We start from the raw sequence: 23,004 nt of genomic DNA, 5'->3' as shown, positions 1-23,004 counted from the left end.
TCGCGCCCCTCTTCTAGTGTGCTCGCACCCCCCTAGGGGGGCGCGCCCCACAGGTTGAGAATCGCTGTGTTAAAGAATTCTCTTGAATTAAATTTATTTCTATATTATCAATAATAAAATTGATTTTACTATTGCATAATTTTTAAAAGATATATAAAACCAAGATCATTTATCAACACTTGTTCTAAATTTTTTTAATGATTTAGCAAAAAACGTAGATTTCTAAATTGTATTTCTGAATTTCTATTGTATTCTTGTTTATTATATTTATTTTTCTATATTATTTAGATTTGTTTTTTGTTTGTTATTTTTATTTTTATTTTATATTTTTATACTGATTTCTGTGTATTTTATAGACATAGAGAAACCTACTCTTCTTTATAGGTATTGATGTATAACGGTGGAAACAATTTTCGTTTTCATTAAAATGAATAAAGGGGACATTTTCTATTGAATTCAATGAATACAGTGAAAGAAAAAGAATATTTCGAACAGTTATTATCGACATGCTAATGCCCTCGTTTTGCAATTCAATTATTTGATTTTAAAAATGTAACCTCGAAAAATTACAAAAGCAAAGAAAAATGTAAAATAAAATTTCTTTTTTCAGAACAATATAAAATTTCAACAGTATTTTCTTATGATGAAACGAAAAAAAAAAAAAAAAGCTGAAGCAAATAAATATTGTGTACTGAGTGTAAACCTCTCATTAAAAAAGTTGATTTCTTCATTATATTTTCTTCCCAGAGAAGCAACTTATTCGCTTTTCCCAGCCTGCATTACCATAAGAAGTGTTTAGGAGATCGCTGCGAGTCAAGGTAAGGGATTTCGTTTTACCCGCCTTTCTGCCAAATTTCCAATTAAAAAACTAATTAAAATGGGAGTGAATAATTAACTTTTTTAGTTCGAGTAAAAAAAAAAAATACGTAAATAAAAATTGAAAAAAAAAAAAAAACTTTCTGAGGAAAAATGCGATTAATTATGAATAAGGACGATAGTGAAATGAATTGAAGTTTATCTTCGCATCGCTTAAAAAAGAAGCGAAATGAATTGAAGAAAAATCGCTTGCTTTGACTTTTCAAAAAAAAAAAAAAAGTGGATGGAATTTTAGCGCCTTGAATCCGGTGTGTTTTATTCGATTTTGCTGGAAATTAGTATTATGTGCTATGTCAGCATGAAATGAAGAGTTTAAATAAAACAGAGCGTTCTATAGAATTAAATAGTAGAAAAAAAAATCAATATAATTTCAATTTTTAGTTGAGATTATCTTAGTTTGATAAAATGTCCATATATAGGTAAATAACATTATATAGTTTTAAATATATTTAATAATAATAATAATAATAATAAAATTTGAGAAAAGAAACTGCACTGATAAGAAAATATATAAAAAAAATCATACTTTTTTGAAATTTCAAGCGGTGAAAATAAATTGTTATAATCGACAAGTTAACTTTAATTGGCATTAATCCTGGTAAACCAGAAGGTCACCAAAGACGGCTAGTGAGTAATAAGAGATAAATGCTGCGGCGATTCCGAAAAATTCTAATTTATTTGTATCACACAGAATGCTCTTCTTTTCTGCTGGCATTATTATACGGAGTAAAGCTTTTCTAACAAGATTCGTCTTTATGGCATCATTTGATAACATTCTTGATTTTCTTACATTCATGATTGTTTTACATTCTTTTTCACATTACATTCATGATTTTTTTACATTCATGATTTTCTTACATTCTTTTTTTACATTACATTCATGATTTTCTTACATTCTTTTTTTACATTACATTCATGATTTTCTTACATTCTTTTTTTACATTACATTCATGATTTTCTTACATTCTTTTTTTACATTACATTCATGATTTTCGTACATTCTTTTTTTACATTACATTCATGATTTTCTTACATTCTTTTTTTACATTCCATTCATGATTTTCTTGCATTCTTTTTTTACATTCCATTCATGATTTTCTTGCATTCTTTTTTTACATTCCATTCATGATTTTCTTGCATTCTTTTTTTACATTACATTCATGATTTTCTTACATTCTTTTTTTACATTACATTCATGATTTTCTTACATTCTTTTTTTACATTACATTCATGATTTTCTTGCATTCTTTTTTTACATTACATTCATGATTTTCTTACATTCTTTTTTACATTACATTCATGATTTTCTTACATTCTTTTTTACATTACATTCATGATTTTCTTACATTCTTTTTTTACATTACATTCATGATTTTCTTACATTCTTTTTTTACATTACATTCATGATTTTCTTACATTCTTTTTTACATTGCATTCATGATTTTCTTACGTACAGAATTGTATTTAACTGTTTCTTCGCATAAACCATAAATGAGGATATAACATATATAGAGGAAGAAAAGAAAAAAACAATTCCTTAAACAACGTTTAACAAAGTTGGATCTTTTACACTCACCTCGGACCTTCTTATCGAACATGTCTTTGTAATTGATTGGACAGCTAACCAGAAAGTTACTTGAGAATAGAAAAGTTAACCTGAATAAAGGTAGGATGTGTTAATTACGCCTCTAGGGGACGTGCTCGCTTTGAGAGTCATTTGAAGATAGAAAATTGTTTTAAGTCCTGAATTCTAGAAATGTTAAGTAAACATTCAGAAAGAATCAAAATTTAATTATTGCTTTTTTACGAGATACGATGTTTTTTTCTGAAACTGATTTTGTGTTGCATTTATATAATTAGTGTTTCTAAAGCCCATGCGATTTCATATAATTAGAAAACACCAGCTTTTGATGTAAAATCAAAGCAAAAAACATTTTTAAGAATAGAAAATGAGTTTATATTATATATTTACGAATATAAAAAGTACTTTGTTATAAATAAAATGCTTTAGATCCTTCATCTAAAAAAATGAAAGCAGACATCTTTCGGAAAAGTAAAACTAGTTTATAATTTTGAATAAACATGAACTGCAATGGCTCGTAATTTTTAATTATTGGAAACTAAAACGCCTAAAAATTGATAATATTTGGCATCCAAATAATAATATTAAAATTAAATTTATGTAATTCGTAAAACATAAAAAATAAAAAATATTTGAATTATTTACAATTGCCACGGTATAGATACAACAGCCAATAATAAAACAGATGTTTTTATTGTTTTTAGGTTTAAACAAACCCATTTATTCAGTATGAAATTGAATTGTAATGAGCTACATCAAATACGAAAAACCAAGCTTGTGGGCAAAGAGTTTGTGGAATATCCTTAATTTATCAGTCAATGTCCTTCAATCTTCCTTTTAAATTTGCTTTAACCATCTGAATAAGTCTGATAAAAAAAAGGGTTTACCAATGAATTTATTTACTTGCAAAATTATGCACAAAATAGTAAACAATCTATTATTTTCTTTTATAAATTAAATGCGAAAAGTTCTAGAATGCAGTACTTTTGCATTTCTTTCATTTATTCGATGATATAAAAACTACAATTAATAAATTACATGACATACGAAATAGCAAAATAGTTGAATAAGATGATATAAACATGTTATACTAAACTGATAAATCAATATGTTTAAATAAATGTATTGTTAAATGTAATAAATGTATTTTCTAAATATGGGTAAAAACGTATATCGATTAATTGCTTTGAATCCTAATGACTTTTTTAAAAAAAATTCCGCTGATTAAATTCCTGCTTTTCTGATACTATAATTACATTTTGATTACATTTTCCTGAATGAAATGGAAGCTTTATCTTTTTGGAAAGATTCTTCAATTATATTCTCACTGATATATTGAATTGTTTATACTTATTTTACATATGTATTGATCTAACCATTACACACATTCCTTTACTGCCCCTTTTTTTTGTAATCCCATAGATGTAACAGTATAAATCTTACCATAAAATTCTCCTCATTTTTTAAATCTAATATCTATTAAAAGTGTTATTATTAAAATTTGTTAGTTATGAAGTATTTTTTTCTAAGTATTTGTCATTTCTGAAAGTTAAACCTGTTATTAACCTGCTATTTACTTATCATTGGATATAAAAATGTTCAGCGAAGGATATATTTCCCCACGAAAGTAAATATTTATGGCGTTAAATGTAATTATTTTTACCATTATTTTGTCTCTTTTATTACTTGTTTAAAATGCTATTAAATAAAGATTCGATATTAATAAAAAATATTAAAAATGTTTTATTGCAAATAAAAAATATAATTATGAAATTATTCAAAACAATAAATTAGCAATTTTACCGGTTTTAAACCACAATTGTTTCATCTAATAAATGAATACCATATTAGCATTAAATGAGACCTTAGTGTGCAGTATTCAAATATAACTAAGCATATTGTCAACACTATATTTCTGTTCCAATAACAGAAGACTTTTATAGATAAGCTGCTTCATAGCCTTGATAAATATTCATTCATCTAGCACTAATTAATAACTCGAATATAAAAAATAATTATATAACCTCATTCTAGACTTATTTCTATTCTAACAGTCTCTTTCGTTCCTTCTGATTCTTAACTCCTTTTATTCATTTATCTTGCGCATTCAGTATTCAACTTGAATCCGCTATCCGCGAATTGGCCCGAATATAACGTTAATTCCCAGTTTGGTTTGTGTTTTTCGCCTTGAGGGGGTGTTTTCTTATTGTCTGGGTTCTCTTCAAGAGAGGAATACTATTCGATTCGATCAGAAAGGAAGAAAAGGGAAAAAGAAGGGGTAAAGCGAAACCTCAAGAATCTCTATAATGGGTAGGGGGAAACGTTAATTCCCGACTGGCTTAGACTGGTCAGTTAGTTCATCTCGTTGTAATTGATAGTGCTCCAAAAAAAAGCATTTTTTTTTTTTATTTCTCCTACAATGCATAAAATAAGAAAAATTACTAATTCGTTTAATAGAAAAAAAAAGACAAAATTCTGTTCAAAGGTTTCATATTAATGTCTATTAAAATAATAAAATTAAAAAGAATGGGTTCTTATTAGTGTGATATAGATTAAAAACTAATATATTCATTTGAAAGTATAGATATAAAATGAAAGTAAATGTATTTCATAAAATATTACAAAAAAAATATTTAGATAAAATATTTTTCAATTTTTTTGCTTACATCTTATTACAAATAATATTCACATGCAACAAATATTAAGACCTTGTAATAAGCTCAGATGCATGTTAAAATCATTTAGTACCATGGCAACTATATCTGAGGATAGATAATTAAGGATTAATTAACATCCTAAGGCGACATTTTGTTTTGAGAAAAGTCAGCTGCCTCTTTCTCCTAATTCTAATCACCTCAAAGTAATTAGGTTATACTATTTTTATCGCTTGCGCAGCTAACACATGCACATTGTATAAACTTTAAAAATCTTCAACGATCAACAGAAAAGAGAGAATGGATGAGTTTCCTAAAACACTAACAACCAATGGATAAACTGTCTATGCATTTTTCTTCTTCCGCAATTTTAATGAAGTCTTATTTCCTTCATTCTTTTTCTCTAAAGAATGCAGCTATCCTTCAAAAGTTTTGGATCGTGAATGCTAACACAGAATTTCAATCCCCAGAGAGCTAATTACATGCATATTTTTTCATCAACTCTCATACTGATTTGCAAATCTGTTATCCAGATTGTAAACACCTTTCTGTGCGAAAATTCTTTAAATAGTATCGCTTAGATTAATACCTGCACCATCATTGAATGGGTGGAATCTAACATACTCCTGGGAAAATGTGAATTCAAAATTGATAAAGTGTTGTAAGTTAGACAGTTATAATAGCTTAGTTTTAGTTTTTGGTTTAGTTTTAGTTATATTAACGTCCCATTTGAAGCAACACTAGGGCTATTTTGGGACGGATCTCGTAATTTTGAACCACGGTCAGATGACGAGGACGACACCTGAGCTCGCACCCCCCTCTCCACACCACGCCACACCAGCCGGAGGACGTTTGGTCAGGACGGATTTAACGTGCAACTGACCCCCTTACACGACGGTTCTTCGGTGGACTCGGGTCTCGAACCTGAAACCCTTCGGTTCCGAAGCCGAGACCTTACCACCAGGCCACCGTGGCCCAGTTATAATAGCAGTATTTAAGCAATTAAGTTCTCAACTCTAAGATCAGTATTCTTTATCATTTTCTCTTCACCTAGCAGCTAAATGTAAATTTTTTTCCGTCATCTAAGCCTACTCATTTGCTTTGTCATAAATTAGTAAAATTATAATATTTTAAAAAACATCTTCGATTATCTTACTTCCTAATGGCTATTGGTTTCAATACTATCGATTATCGAGTGCAGTATTGTTTGAACACAGCAAGGCTGTCATCCTATGTTTTCGATTTAATTTTTCCTCCTTTAAATGGTTCAGTTGAAAGAACAAAGCAATTTTATCAACATTGTCCACATCATTAAGATAATGTACTTTTTCTATTTTCTTTATTTCTCGCCGTTTCTAGGATGTGGCATCATTAAACGGAACTGCCATTTTTCCACCCGTGATAGTTTTAAAAATAATACCATGACTTTCACTAAAGGAAGTAAGTCATCCATTGCTGGCTTTGAAATCTTTGTTGAATGGCTAAGGCTTGGATTTTCTCGGTTTCTCAAAAATTATTGGCCCACTATTATAAATGTTTTTCTTTCTCATCTCGTGGAACCATCTTAGGGAAATTATGTCAACATCATTTATGGCAAGTTTAAATCTTTTTGGTTTGCTTTTTTCCTTAAAATCTTCATTGTTCTTTTTCTTCAAAAACGTAACTTTCGTACACGGTGAAATCCCGTATTTTTCAACTACATCAAACTATTTCATTATCTGATCAGTTTCCGAAATGATTTCAGCTTTTTTTCTAATTTCAATAGTTTGCGCTATTCTATCATTTTGACTTATACCAAAAGACGAAAACGTAGTCAATCCAAAGGGAGTAGTATCTAACAAATGAATGATTTAATAGTGCCCATTTGGAAAATGAAGTAACCTCTCAATTTCTCATCAAAAGCAAATACGACAACGAGCACCTATAGAAATTTGAGGTCAGTACACTCAATAAACTGACAATTCAGTAACATTAGCGAATTTCAAAAACCAGACTTCGTTGAAAAATTCAAAGACAATCTTCACGAGACATCTTCTATTTGAGGCGATGGATTGGTTCAGAATGGATTGCTAATAGAAGGGGGGGGGTAATCTATAAAGAGTTAGCATTTTAAGAATTAGTATTGTCTGGTTTGTATGTTGCACATTCTGTAAGTATAAAACACCAGTAATCATTTCAATCGTTACTCCCCATCTCCCTTACTCCCCCAACTACCAGAGTATGAAAACAATGCAAGTATCAACACCTATAAATGGAGGCAAATGCCTTTCTTTTGAACATCTCAGAATCCGGATAATGGCGGTGCATTTTTCCAAGAAACAGAAATTAAGTAGTTGAACTATACGATTTTAAAAAAGGAAAAATTACCGTTGCAGACAAGTGCAACTAAGAAGTGACTATGACTGTATGCAGGTACTAAATACATTAGATAAATAGAAATTTTACCGGAATTAAATGGAAGTATCATAGATAGAATACATCATATAATATTGTTATACATTGGTTTCACAGCCTTTTAATTATTTTAATTTGTTATATTTTCTCAAAATTGTATCATGCAAAGGCCATTGATAAATCTACATAGGACTTTTCGGCATAGCCAAAACCGATTTGCAAGTAATTACTTCTTGGGCAGTAAGCACATCTAAATTTTATTTAAGAAATAAAATTTTATTAATTAACAATTAATCAAATTTTGTTCAGCTTTTTTTAATCAATTGGAAAAAGACAGAATACTTTGGTCCTTTAAAAATCCAAATGATTAATGGTACATGGATACCACTTATGTGCATCAGAATTTTTCTCTAAATTTTAAAAATAAAATTGTTCCTAATAAATTTTAAATATAGTATGAAGTGTGACTTTTTAACTGTTATATATAATATTAAAAAAAAATCGTTAAAAATAAGAATTTCTTTTTTCTTTTTACATTAACTCCAAATCAGAACTTATATTCATCATTTTAAATAAGCAAATGATATGTTTCGTTTGGAATCTTTTGCGTAATTTATCTTTTCACATACAATGAATTTTTCACAGAATTCAGTGCCAATATATTCAAGCAATAAAGTGTATTGCTAAATTATAACGTGCATGTTAGAGGCACAAATGTCTTCTAAGTTATATTAGAAAATAAAATGCTAAAAAGTTTAGGAATCAAGAGAATGAAATCGAATTAAGATATGAAGCAGAAAAATGTTAATAAAATCTGCGTATATCTAGCTGGTATTTTCAGAATGTTAACCTAAAATATACCAGATAAATATTACCATTTTTTTAAATATGTACTATTATAAGAGTTAGTAATATTTATCAAGTTTAACAACAATAAATACATTTTTTTTTATTATTTTGTAGATAAAATATTGCTGTTTATATATTTTTATAAGAAGTAGTAGGTCAAGATCACTTTAAATTTTCATATCAAACGACATCTTTCAAAAATGAATCAAATTTAATTTGAATTATTCTAAAAGTTCTATAAACATTAAAATAATGTATTTTATAGAAATGAAATACGACACATTTCGATATTCTAGCATAAAAGAAATAGGGTTAAAACCATTTACAAAATTATAGTTTCACAAAAATAAAAAAGTAAATACAGTTACTTTAAAATTATAAATAAAATTTTCATAAAAACTGAGAATTCAGAAATTAACTATCATTTTTCTAACAGAAGGAACAGAACCCTGTACTAAACAGACAATTCATTTTTGTTTATATTCTAACACAACTGCTGTACCACAATAGTTTAATTTTCTTTATGAAATCTTACTGCTCCATCTTTTAAAGTTCTTGTTCTTTTAAAGTTGTTTTTCTTCTTTATATTTAATCATATATATTATATGATAAATATAATTCTTTATATTTAAAATGAGTTTAAAACAAAAGCACTAATGCGTCTTCGGAAAAATAATTCCTGGTCATATGCTGTTGATTTGTTTTAACAATATAAACTAAATACCATATTTCGAAGAGATAAAAAAAAAAAACTGATACATTTTCATCCTATATTAACACTATGTTTATGCTTTCAATTGCTGGTTTGATGAGAATGATTACAACTGAGTTGGCACCAAATAAATTTGAAACCTTTCTTCGTGATGATATATCTAATAAAGATTTTATTACTCTTTCGGAGTTTGAAATATAAAACATTAATATGATAGCAGAATAGCAGAATTAATACAATAGCAGAATAGAGAATCGTCTTTATTATTTGTAAATGAAAATTTTCAGTTTTTTTAACTATATCATTTGCAGAATGCACTCTGAATTACTCAAATACTAGAAGATTATATTTATTTAGTCTATTTTCGGAATAAAAATGATACCAAATTAAACAAAAAAATATTTAATTCCTTCGCAAAAAACATTTTAATTATTTTTGAATGTTACTTGGTATTTAAACCTTTATCCGATTAGTCCCATACCATATAATACTAATAATGAGTAAAATAAATGAAGTCCAAGGACCACAAATCTACTATTGATAATTTTTTGTGGAGTATTTCTAGTCCTTTATTTTTATTTTAATTTAGGCTCGACATGTTTTTTCGACTTTTTCTTCCTAATAAGGAAAAAAGTTATTATTAATTCAGGATGTTTTTACTTTATTTTAATCCTCTTACATAATAGTAATTAGGAACCAATCTCAATTTATTTTACAGACTATACATTTATAAAAATATATTTAGAATAAAAAAAAGCATTTTATTGATTTGCGTAACAAACATTTTATTTTTTAGCTGAATTAATCCTTTTTTCAATTTAAATGTATGAAAAAGAATTATAAGTATTAATTCAGAACAAAAAAACATTATTGGTCTTTTTCATATAGAAAATTTTACTTTGAATCAGTGACTTAAAAATATGCACAGAAAAATACTCAGCAAAACATAATAGGACTTTTTCATGCAGGTCTTTTAACTTAGAACCAATTAAATAAAAAACATCTTGCATCGAAAAAAAAATAAAGCGTTTGAAGAAAAGCAATAAAATTTAATATAGATTATAAACATTTGGAAAATTACTTTTTTAACCAACAAAAATAAATAAAAATAAAAAAAAAACATTTATCGTTATTTAACTATGATTCTATTGCATTCAAAAGAGCTTAACATTTTCTTGAGAAATGCTTATACAATTTTATTTGAATTGATTTGGTTAATACTTTTAAAGATAGAATTTTGCAATTTAATTTAATTTAATTCAATTCACATTCTGATATTGCAAAGGTGTGGATTATTCTATATTTATGTTATTCACATGGCAACACTGATTGATTATCAATAATTCGAAAAATTTAATTACATTTTAATTCCATACCTGTGATGCCACAGTATATTAGGTTTGTAAAAAATCGAATTTTAAGTAACTTAGCATTAACAATAATGAATTTTTCCATTAAAAAAAATCACAAATAATTAAAATATTTTTTTACCATTAAAAGTAAGTTCTTTGAAACTGTTTTTTAAATTTATTTTATTCTGGGTAGTAGTAATAGAGTTCACTGTTTTATTAATGAAAATACAAAAGGTTGCTCAAAACTGTTTTGCGTATAGGGCTTTGTGTTTCGACAGCATTCCAATGCACGATACTTGTTACTCCGGTGTTACTTCTCAATATTCAGATTGTGTCTCCCCACGCTCAATTACACATAGAATGACAAGATTATGCCAAGGTGTTTGCATTCCCAGTTTTATTTAGCGATTTTCAGATTACTTTAGAACGCCAATGTATAGAATGTACTTGGTAATTTTCAGATTATGCAAACACCGAGTTGTCTATCGCCAAATTGACAACGGTTTGCAATTTTTTGTTGATTTATCGCATGGGCTTTAGAAATTAATAAACACCCAATAGTTTCAGCCAGTTCAATTTAACCCTTTTATTTCTTGGTTTCCGATCGGATTTCTGCATAAATTCTGCGGATTTAGCGAAGTTAAAAAATGAACTTGCATTTAGCACACATAGCAGAGAATATTGCGATGCACAGCACTTCACGCATTCCTTGAATGCATGCTTGTAAATTGAGTTTCTATTTTACGCCCAAAGAAATGGTCTGTAGAAATGTGTATACCCTTTTATAGGATATACCCTTTTATAGGATATAGGCAGATATATATACCCTATATCTGCATTTTTTTATAGGATACTTTGTTATATTATGAAATCTAATATAGATTGAATCTTCAAATAGTAGTATTTCGCTTCACATTCAAGCAAAAACGCACATCAATGTCTCATGCATCCTGTACTATCATCTGTTCAAGTTTTAATTTCGCATACAGTTCCATGTATTATATTCTTAGGACATATTCGTTTATGACATCGATAATATAATAAGTGTTTTAAAAGTAAATATTCTTTTTAATTCAGAAATTCGTTCGCAATAAATTTTCGACGTTGTTACAAATGCATGTTAGCGTTAAGTTCAGAAATAAGTTAATCTGTACATTACCTAGGATTGTCTGTTAAAGTTCGGGAAATTATTTCATTTCTCAAATTATTTCGGTAATCTGCGAATTACCTAGATAATCTGTTCATTACTTATTAGACATTCGTTAATCTGCACATTAATTGCTAAAACTCATTAAAGTGAAAATAAGATCTTTGCCGGAAAAACAGCAATATTTCCGTGCGCTGAAATTGAATGTTTATTTTTTGATATCTAAAGAATTAAATTAAGACAATCGAATAATCAATACATTAGTTGATAGAATCAATCATCAATCAACTGGAAATTTCATTACGAAGAATCAAACAGTTTAACATATTACAATTAAGGAAATGAATTTAAGAAATATATGACAAAATTATGCGTACTTATTAGATCAATCTAAAGATCGGTGACGCTTGGATTTGCAAAGTAACTGGTTTTTGCTACAAGCACAACTATTTATTTAGCATTTAGATTTGTAGTCACATTTTTTGAAATCCTACCAGGGTAGGAGTATAGAAAGAAAATTAGAGAAACCAACTTTTGAACTAACGATAAGGAAGCCGCTAATGTGCACTTTACTTACTCAAAACGTGGAACACTCGCGATTCCGCACTTAAACGGCGCAATTCAGTTAATCTACCGATTAGTTAGGTAATCTGCACATTAACGGATTTCGAGCTTTAACGTCAACATATATAGTAAGTCTCTGTCATATAGAATGAATTAAAAGATTCAAAGATTGTTGCGAAGAGATAGGTGGCAACCCTCGTCTTAATTTATTACATTCAACATTTTTTTTTTTTCATCTGAAGAATTGTACATATTGATTGGATATTTGGAAGTAAAGCAACTAAACTAAAAGTTGCTTACAGTATTAATAATTATAACCGTCAAATGCAGTTCTTAATCCTGTACATAAATAAGTCTGAAAAATCACCCAACATTTTTGGTTCTTGTTTCATACATCACTTCTACACCAGAGCAATAACCGAGCTGAAAATTCGGCATCAGTGATTCTGTATAAACACTGAAAATCCATAAAGAGCATTAATTCTATTTACCTAGTCACATAAATTGTATTTTTGTTTTCTTCCTTAAGTTTGTACTAAAAGTAAATATATTTTTATTGCCGCTATAGTTAAAGGACTCGGAGAAGATGAAGTCTCTTGGGAAAGGATCTGAAATATTTAAACAGTGAAAATTTCATATAGAGTTGTAAAAAAGTGGAAAAATCAAATTAAAAATAAAGATGTTTTTACATTGTTTATTATGTATGGCAAATGATTGAATGTCAGTGATAGAGTACTTATAACAACCCATCTGAGCATTTCATCTTTCAGAATCTGCTGATTTTTCTGATTTTTTTTTTGCCTAATGATTGATGGAGTGAAATGATAACGATGGTATTATAACAAAGTAGTCTATCCTAATTTATAAATAATATAAATACAGGATGCATTTTTACAGTCTGAAATATTGTAAATATGTAAAAGTTGAATAGAGATTTTAGTCGATCAATGCGCTCGTATATGTCTGATAACAAATAAAACTATATGGAAATAAAACGCATAATTTTATATTTAATGTAAGGGAATCTATTTGAAAATATAATTACTTAAGAGCTCCATAACTACACCTTTATGTCTTTCATATTATTTATATAATTAATTGTTTATTGAGACCAATAAAATATTACATTTAAGAAGAAAATATTGATAAATATGCTTCATTTAATGATGTAGTACATTAGTTTATTTCTATAAAACAAAATGTTGTCCCAGATCATCATCTTTCTCCTGATTTTTGTTCATGTTGGGTTGATTCTATAGCAATAATTTAGCAATAAATTCTTGTTCTTATATAAATTGTCAGACATATCTGAATATTTTTTCTTCGAAACAATACCTTATAAATTAGTAATCTATTAAATTAAGTCCAGTGCTTCACTAAATAGTTAAATATGATAATAAAATATGAGTAGCTTGTAACACTACAAAATAAAGGTGAGTTTGCGAAAATCGACAGTGATGTAGTTGCAGAGTATTGCTTGGAGACAGGAGATTCCGGATTAGAGTCTCCGTTTCATGGACTATCCTCTATATCAATGGGTTATTGGTTTTGTAGAGTTAAAATTTGACAGCGGCTCGAAAATTGTCCTACAAAAGTTTTCCGTTCCAAAGTGTTCATTTTGAATTTACATAAAGATGTAACTTCAAAACGGAATCAGTCTAATTAAATTAAAAAGTCCATACGAGTTATGCAACTGTAATAATATTGTATAATATAACAAAAAGGAAAGAAGAAAACATTTTTAATCAAACATCACATGTGGTATTATATATATATTTAAGAGAATAAAATCGTCATGGGGTCGTTAAACATAGATAATATAATTCATTCGAAGATTGAAATTCTATGGTTTCGGGTTGCATAATTTGTACAAGAATGAAGAATAAAAAAATTATTCTTTTTCATCATTATCAAGCTCAAACGCAAAGGGAATTATTGTACTATTACATTACCAATAACCCCTGTAAGAAAATTAGAATTTAACATTAGAATATAATACAGGCCTCTATTTATTGTAACGAGTGTTATGAATTACGCCCATATTCTGAATTGCCATATTCAGGAAGAAATGCTTTACTGTAAGTTTTATCACTTTTTTTTTCTCTGCACCTATATATTAAAAGTAATAAAAAAAATCAAAGAACTCGAATCCTACTCGAAATAGAAATTTGAACCAAGTCCAGATAAAGTTTTGTGGCTATTGAATTTCGAAAAGAAAAATTGAAAATAAAACGCGTAGTCCAATGATAGTATCATCGGATTTGAAGATTTTCCAGTTTTTTACGGGATTTTTTTTCATACTGTGTCGAGGATAAGTTGTTATTACGGAATGGTGGATTTCTTTTGCACTTTATTCGGAATTTTTCTCTGGATAAACGATTTATTTGCCAAAAAATGATGAAAAAGACGTAGACAACATTTTCCGATAAAATATTTTTTTCAATAAATTTAGTTTACAGAATTGCAATGCTTGGACTTGAATATATGGTTACTGTTATAAAAATAAATTGCACGAACAAATTCTAATTTGATTTTTTCGCTCTTCTTTTTCAATAGAAGCGATCGAATTCTGAAACGTAACAGTAGAGTGATGTTACTTTCTTTAAGCATGAAATGGGTAATCTTTTTTATCGATATAGGCTTTACGTGATGAAAGCAAAAAAATAGTCATTTTGCTTTAAATGTAAATTGTTTGAGACGTACTTTCTTCAAAGAATTTATGCAATGCAATCTTTAATTTCTAGCTGATATACATTTTAATTATTTTATTATGATAGTGGAAGTTTAATAAAAAAAATTAAAAAATGACGAATAAACGATTGTTAGTCATTAATATTTTGTTTGTATAAAATAAAATTAAAATGAGTGCTTGTAAAAATATTTTACCATTAATTACTTATTTAAATCTTAGGTATTATACTAAAATTTGTTGAAATGATATAAACCGTTTATATTTATTATAAAGATAATAGTTTTAATTCTTATTACTTTTTATTGAAATTGTTGGTCAATATTTTATTAATTATACATTGGTTTTATTTTATAATATTAATAGTTAATTAACTATGCAGGCTAATTCTATGTTCCATATAAAAAACAACATATAGTTAGTCTGCATTTTGAAAAATTTATGATATAACAAAATTTAATTCCTTTTACGTAGGTATATCATATTCGAAATGTTTCTAACTAAAAAAAAAAAAAAAAAAAAAAAAAAAAATCTTATCTCAATTTATCACATTTTGTTTTTGAAACATGAATAACTAGCTAATAGTTGCTGGTTTTTCACCTTTAAAAAGAAATTTCATGTCATTTGAATTATTTGCATACAATAAAATTTGTATTAAATATTTTTAGAAATTATTTTAAAAAATAAAATAATAATTACCTTTTAATAAGTATGAAACGTGGAAATCGGATAAAATGCTTTAAGAATAAATGGGAAAAATACATTAAGGCATAAAATAATAAATTATAAAATGCTCGGAGAAAATTACCACACATTACCACTCAAAAACTAAATGGAGGTATATAATTATGAAAATAGGAATTAATTTATTTTTACAGTTTATAATTCAGAAAAAGAATGAAATCTTTTGAGTCCAAGGTCTATGAAGGGATACAATGCGCCAGGAAAGAAAAAAAAATAAAAAAAATATATAAAGTGAAAATACTAGAAAAAAAATTATATTATTCAGTTATAATAGAATTCACCAAACTCTTTGAAAGCATCTATTGGAATTGAATTATCATCGGCTCAATAGTAGGAAGCTTGAAACTGAGATAACTCCGAATGGACCTTCTCTCTCCCGCTGGTAATATGCCCGCCTATGAGAATGGGTGTTATTCGATCCCACAACATGACGAAATCACTAGCAGAGATACTAACTTTTTACTTATTAGTTAACCTCTTATCCACGAATGCAATTTGCGCCTTAATAAAGAAGTAACTCACATCAGGCGTTTAAACTATCATTAAAAAAAGTTTCAGAAGCGTATAAATTTAGTACTGTTTTGAAGCATAAGTGATAATTCAGCAATACATTAATATTTACCGAAAATAGAGCATGGATTGATATTTCTTTAAAAGATATTTTAAAGATCCTAAGAAATATTCTTTTAAAGAAAAAAAATAACAATATGCGTTGGAACTGGGAGAAACATATCTAAATATTAATCAAATATCATTCAGTTTACAAAAGAATTCATTTAAAGATACCAAACTCAGTTACCTAATAAATGTAAAACCTAACAATACCAAATTACTAATGCCCATTCCATCCATTCTTTTCTTGTACCCACCATGTCTATTAGAATAGCATATAGATTTGTAAACAAGATATAACCCTTTCATAGGGAGAAAAAAACTTTAAAGGTGATTACAAAGTACTTGTTGATATCTCTCTTATAGTACATGTCTCTTATAGTAATGAATTTAGAAATTTAGTGTATGGAATGACATTTCAGATATCGTCCTCTTCATTTGATGATTGTTAAAAATAATGAGTTATTCCTCCAATAGATCTTATGTAGTTTCAAATTTAGAAGTTGAGGAAGCAAATCAAAGAATTAATTATAGATCAGATTTTCTAAAAGTTTCTTTACAGCTTTAAGGAGTAATTTTTGAAAAAAAAAGACAAATAAATAAAATAAATATAATTAAAAACTCTCTATAGGGCCAAGGGTTGAACTTAGAACTACCAAATTCAACACAAAATTATTTTTAGATAGTTCATCCTTATCACAAAAGAAGTTTTGAAAATTTTTATTATATTTCCAATTAATTAAAATTAGATCAAAATTTTTATTGATTTCCCTCAATTATTTCTAAGTATATTATTATATTAATGTAATTTTAAGTAAAAGACTAGCTTTTCAGCGACAAATTTATTTTCGGACAATTTTTCATAATACAAACAAATTTTCATAATTATCCTTAAATACAATTTTGTAACAATATTCTCCTTCAAATAAATGCGCGGATAATATGGAAAAGCAATTGAGAAGAATATATTATTACTCTTTGCAATGATAAACAGAATAGCTATAAAAATTTTAATTCATTTATAATTACTTCTTTAATTTATGCTTTAAATTAATGTTTTAACATATTCAAAATATTTAAAGGCTTTAAAGGATCAGGTTTTTAGCGGCAATTATGTCTATCATTATGTGACTTATAGGTTTATTCAACCAGACTTAAAAAAAATCAAGTTTAAATCAATACTACGGTGTTTCGGTTCAATAGCTTGAATCTCGTTATCTTTATATATATATATATATATATATATATATATAATTTTTCATTGCATTTCGCGTCGATGAAATATGAAATAAATGAGTTTAAAAATCCACATGTGACTATTTCACATATATAATAAAGGAAAATAACATTTTCTTTAGAAATCAAATATAATTATTCCAGAAACCTATATAAGATTTGTTGAAGATTTTTCAAAATTGTCTTTTTAGTAGTCTTTGTATTGAAACTAGGCTTAACAAAAAGAATTAAAGTGAATATTTGCTTCAAATGAGATAATTTTTAATACTTCCAAAAATTTTTAAAAAATGAACAAAACAAAAAATACTTTTAGAATTTTGAAATGGACATTTACACAATATAGCTTATTATTTTAAAAATTAATTTATTATTAAATTTTTGAAATTTTTTTATAAATATTTTCTACTTTTTAAAATCTTCAAACTGTTAAATTATTTTTCAATATATTTCAACCAAAAGACACAGTAAACAGCAAAGCTATGCAATCTTTTTTTAAACATAAAAACTAAACTTTTTCACTAGGATCTACGAAATGTGATACGATAAAGGCGAATCAAAAAATGTTTTGAAAGTCAGGAATAAAAACAAATGAATATTTTAAGGTCCAGTTTTCTGAAAAAAGAAATAAAAAATTTCATTTATGCTTGAGTAAAAATATATTTTAAAAAATTCTCGCTATTTTGCGTTATAGAAATAAAATTTTATAATAAATAATTCCAATAAAATTATTTATACATTTATGCAGAAAACCCATTAAACTGTTTATTTCCAAATATATATATATATATATATATATATATATATATATATATATATATATATATATTTTAGAAATCGGAAAAAAATCGTATTTTTAGAAAATTGGTTTAAAAGATGTTCTAGAATATTTTAAATATTAAAGCCACTTAGAATGTATTATAAGGCAATTTATTTAATATATAAAAACATTCAAAATAATGTTTTTGGAAATGTTTAATAAAATATTTTAGCTGTTTTTAACTTTATAAAGAACGTTTTTCTGAACGAATTTCGAGGAATAATGAAAAGTGACATACTGCATATATTTTTCCTCGGCAAATTTCATACAAAAATTCAAAAATCGATAGTAAAAACAGTACGGTACTTCCATGAGAAAGTAAAATAATTAATAAGAATAGTAATAAAGCAAAAATGCTTATTTATACATTTGATAAGTTTATATGTGAATTTTAATGGAAAAGAAATAAAGAAGTGAAAAATATTTAGAAAAATCTAAATTTTTTTGATATAAAAATGAAGCATTTATAATTATTAAATGTATTTCGAAAAAGCTTGATTTTATATTGCATAAAAATATAAACAGTACTTTAAGAATGTCATACATTAGAGTAAAAACAAAAATGATTTCGTTTTAATAATTTTCTATAAAAAGTATGTGATGAAAATAGGTATTTATCATTTGTTATAATTGTTTAAATAAAAAGAAAACTATTCTAATAAGATAAATGGCGTAGGTAACGGAATAAGTCAAAGAGAAAAATAATAATCTAAATGGCGTTCTTACGATTTTTTTATCAGTCATAAAAGGAAATTTCTTTTTGCCTTAATAAACCTTACAAGTATAAAACTCTCTGATAATTTTCAACATAAAATCTTCTGTTCAACAGTTTTACTTAGTTCTGAATTATACAACATTAATTGTTGTTTTTCTCAAAAGAGATAAACTTCACAAAAAAAAAATAGAATTTATTAATTTTTAAGAAAATCAAGTTGTGCGACTTCAACTTATGTATAAAATCAGACTAGTTATCAAACAAAATTTTAATATCTTTAATAATTCAAGATAGTTGTTACACGTTTTAAAAACATTGAGGATTTTAATAACTGTTAGGATAAATAGATTATTTTAAAATTGCAGAAATATAATTTCTTTCCACTTTTAAGCGAATTATTATCAATTAAAAAAATGTTTCAAATCGGTATCGAAAAATTTAAATATCAAAACATATTGAATGAAAATAACATAGGCAAAAAAATATTTCTGTAGCTTTAGAGTTAAAAAAACCTATTTTCTAGAAAGATGTAAAAATAAAATGAATAAAAGATAAGCATTATATCGTGGTACATTTATAAGCAGTTTTTGCAAATTATTGAAGTATATATTTTAAAAATAAATTCTTCATAAAAATGGAATTAATGGAATATGGAATACTCTGTATTTTAAGTGTAATAGTACAATAATGCTGCACAGATACATTAATTAGTGCATTAAGTATTTTATTTTATTTATCATTGGAATTATTGACATAGAATAAAGTGAAAAGCAAAATTAAATAAACTGAATTATTCAGACATTATTGCTTAGGACGTAAAGACATTAATTTTAGATTATTAAAAGCAAGACTGATTTTTTATTTATATTTGTATTTTCATTTTGAATTTCTTTAATGTATCAATGGAAACATCTTCATCAGACCAATAAAGCACCCACATATTATAATTAATATGATATAAAAACATATTTTAATTAATTATAATATGTTGGTGTATTATGTATTAGCCGAATTATAATTTTAAAAATAAACGATTTTAGCAACTTAGTGAGGAAATCATTCTCTTAAGAGTTTTCATATATTCTTTTAATATAATGTAAACACAAATGTATGTAAAATATATCAGAAATAAAGATTCGGTTTATGAAAATTTAAGAATGATTATTTCTCTCACTTGATTATAGCGAGGACAATTACACTTAAAGCAACATTTCAAAAGCAGACATTACGCTTCTTATAACATTAAAAACTAAAAACACTATAAATTCGAAGTCACAGTAAATATTCTGAAAATTCAAATAAGAAAAGACTCATTTATGTATTGCAATTACAGCAAGCATGCTATTCAATTTTTACCCTAAGTGCTTAATGTTATTCCAGTTCAACCAAGCGTATACATGACCAATTTATACGTTTGAAGGATAATATAGTTTAGCATTAAAATCCGATGAATTCATATTCAAAGTTGAAAATTTGTAGTTTAATAAAAAAAAAGATTTTCAGAAGCCTGTCATTATAAAATTAAGAATTTTTTTGCAAAACAGAGTATGAAGTCTACCGAGAAAAAATATGTTATGACAGCTCAATGTAAAAATTAAATTTTATATCGCATTCGCATATATATATATAATACTTTATTATATCGCATGGATATCAAGATACCTGCACAAGTCTTCGGATTACAGGAACCCAAAACTGTATTCAAAACAGAATGGTGATGGTAATATGATTAAAGTGAATAAACTTCAGTTGATTCCAATAACATATTTTTGTGTTATCAGAAAGACAAGATAATCATATTTCTATTAGTACGAAATGCCCAACTACATTGTTACGATACCCTTACAATAATGTCCATTATTTAGAATATCAAAGAATATTCAAGAAAATATTGGAAAATATGTAGTGTTAATAGGGATACAATCTGGATTATATCTATTCTCAATTACTCAATTACTTGTTAATGTCTAATACAGAAAGGTGTTTTTTCGAAGACAGATATTTGAGCAGTAAGTGAGAGACAAAAGGCAGAAAACTACTGTGAGTGGCCACGCTTTTCATTAAGTGATTATTGTGGAAAGAGTTTTATATCACCGAAACGTGCCCTCCAAGATTGTAAACGCATCATTCATCATGGCATATGTGTTCATAACGACTTTATACAACATGATTTTTATATCCCTCAACCTCACTATTTTTTAAAACTAATTTGACCTACGCATCATTGGGACAATTTAAAATATATAGTTATAAGCAGAATTTATTCACTAGGAGAATTGGCTGCATGATTCGTAACGAGATGATGCAATGCAATTATTAACCGACCCCATTTTAATAGCTTATTCGTAGAATCCAAGCCTATAATTAGGTCATAGAGAACTCTTATTAGTATTTCCCATAAACTCGAGTATGTAATGTGTTATCTAGGATATTAATGAATTGTTTAAATAATTGGGATAACAAATCATTTGAAATAAACAATCAGGTTATGTCAGGAGCTGATGTCTCTGATTGATGAATGAAAATTTCCATTTATTCATATCTGTCCTTTTATGCCTTCGAGATTTCACTTCAAATCAATGTATTCGCGATAAACTAGAGAATCGCCTGACTTGAATGTCATTTTCATTTAATCTAATATAGAGATTTATCCATTAATTTTAATGAAACAGATTTATTCAATATGAAAGAATAATTTGACAAAATTACTCTAGTAATGAAAAAAATTTCAATATCAAAAGCATTTCAAATCTTTTTCCAAAATATCTGAAATTATGTCATTTTTCCTAATGAAACTTTATATTAATTAGGAGAAAGAAAATGAACAGCAGGGCTTATAATGCGTGAGGATGGAAATACAATTTGAACCTACCTATGTTTGGATATGAATGTTAAACTAGAAATATGTGGAATAAAAATGGTTACATTTGATTATATGGAAGCTATTTATGCGAAGATTTGTCAAAATTATCATGTATTTGGTTTAGTTTACCTTATTTAAATTAATATTCACAAAAAAACAAAATATTCAGAACTCGCTTTGTATGATCATGATCAGTCGACGAAGAAACCATTCGAGTCGGCATCTAAATGTTCAGGTTCAAGCCAAATTTGAATTTTGACCAAGACGGTAGATTTAGTGTTCGTAAGATCCATAAACATGACAGTCTTGGAATAGAGTTATATTTATCTATTGACCGGTTAATTAACTCATATTCAATTCTTTTTTGCATTGAAATATTCGTCATACCCAGTTAAAAGTTTAATCTCGGTTTTGAGTTTAGATTTTACTATCATCGCTGACAATTTTCCCAAGAATCTACTATTTAAATTTGCCGATATTTTAATCAATGATGTGAAAGATTTGCGATAATGAGACGCCATTAGTTTGAAGAAACACATAATAATATTAAAATAAAAACAAGGTAAAATTATACCCTTTAATAAGAAGGACTTTTCTTGATACCTGATCTAAAATACACTTACAGAATCATTTAATTTTTATGAAGTTTTCCTTTTTTATGTCGTTTTATCCCAGGTTACTTTGACAGTTAAAAATTGCTTTTGTATATTATTATTTTTTAATTTATGGTACCATTCATTTTATACAGTAAAGAACACGATATTATGTTAAAAATGAAAATTTAGTTAATATGCGGTTTATTATAAAAGATACATTAATTTAATTTACTTGCGTGATGAAATTTATATAGGATTTACATTTTATAATTTTACTTTTACTTAGTACATTCGCTGGATAATGCAATTTATTATGTCATAAATTGTATAAGTCACTCATAACACTGTATAAGTCAATGTGTTGTTTCTTACAAAAAGATGAACTAAATACATTCACTTGTATTATAAAATTTATATAGGATTGAGATTTTTTAATTTTATTAATTTCCTGATAATATTTTCTTGGGATAATGCATTTCATTATGTAACGGTACTGAAAAACATTCTATTTTAAAAATTTAATTCATTTTTATTAGATGAACCCAAACATATATTACTACAAATTTCATGAAATGGATGCAACGTTTCTTCTATAAAGAACT

General features: G+C 26.6%; 1 protein-coding gene across 1 annotated transcript in view; it reads right to left on the bottom strand.

Annotated features, from left to right (window-relative positions):
* Nucleotides 1-23,004, bottom strand: part of LOC129962173 (inactive dipeptidyl peptidase 10-like) — a gene marked incomplete at its 5' end in the record, with an annotated part of 691,141 nt that overhangs the window by 175,703 nt on the left and 492,434 nt on the right. The window lies entirely within an intron of this gene.

This window comes from Argiope bruennichi, chromosome 2, assembly GCF_947563725.1.
Source record: "Argiope bruennichi chromosome 2, qqArgBrue1.1, whole genome shotgun sequence".
NCBI lineage: Eukaryota > Metazoa > Arthropoda > Arachnida > Araneae > Araneidae > Argiope > Argiope bruennichi.
Note: the sequence above shows the minus strand (reverse complement) of the source record. Positions and strands in the feature narration are given on the sequence as shown.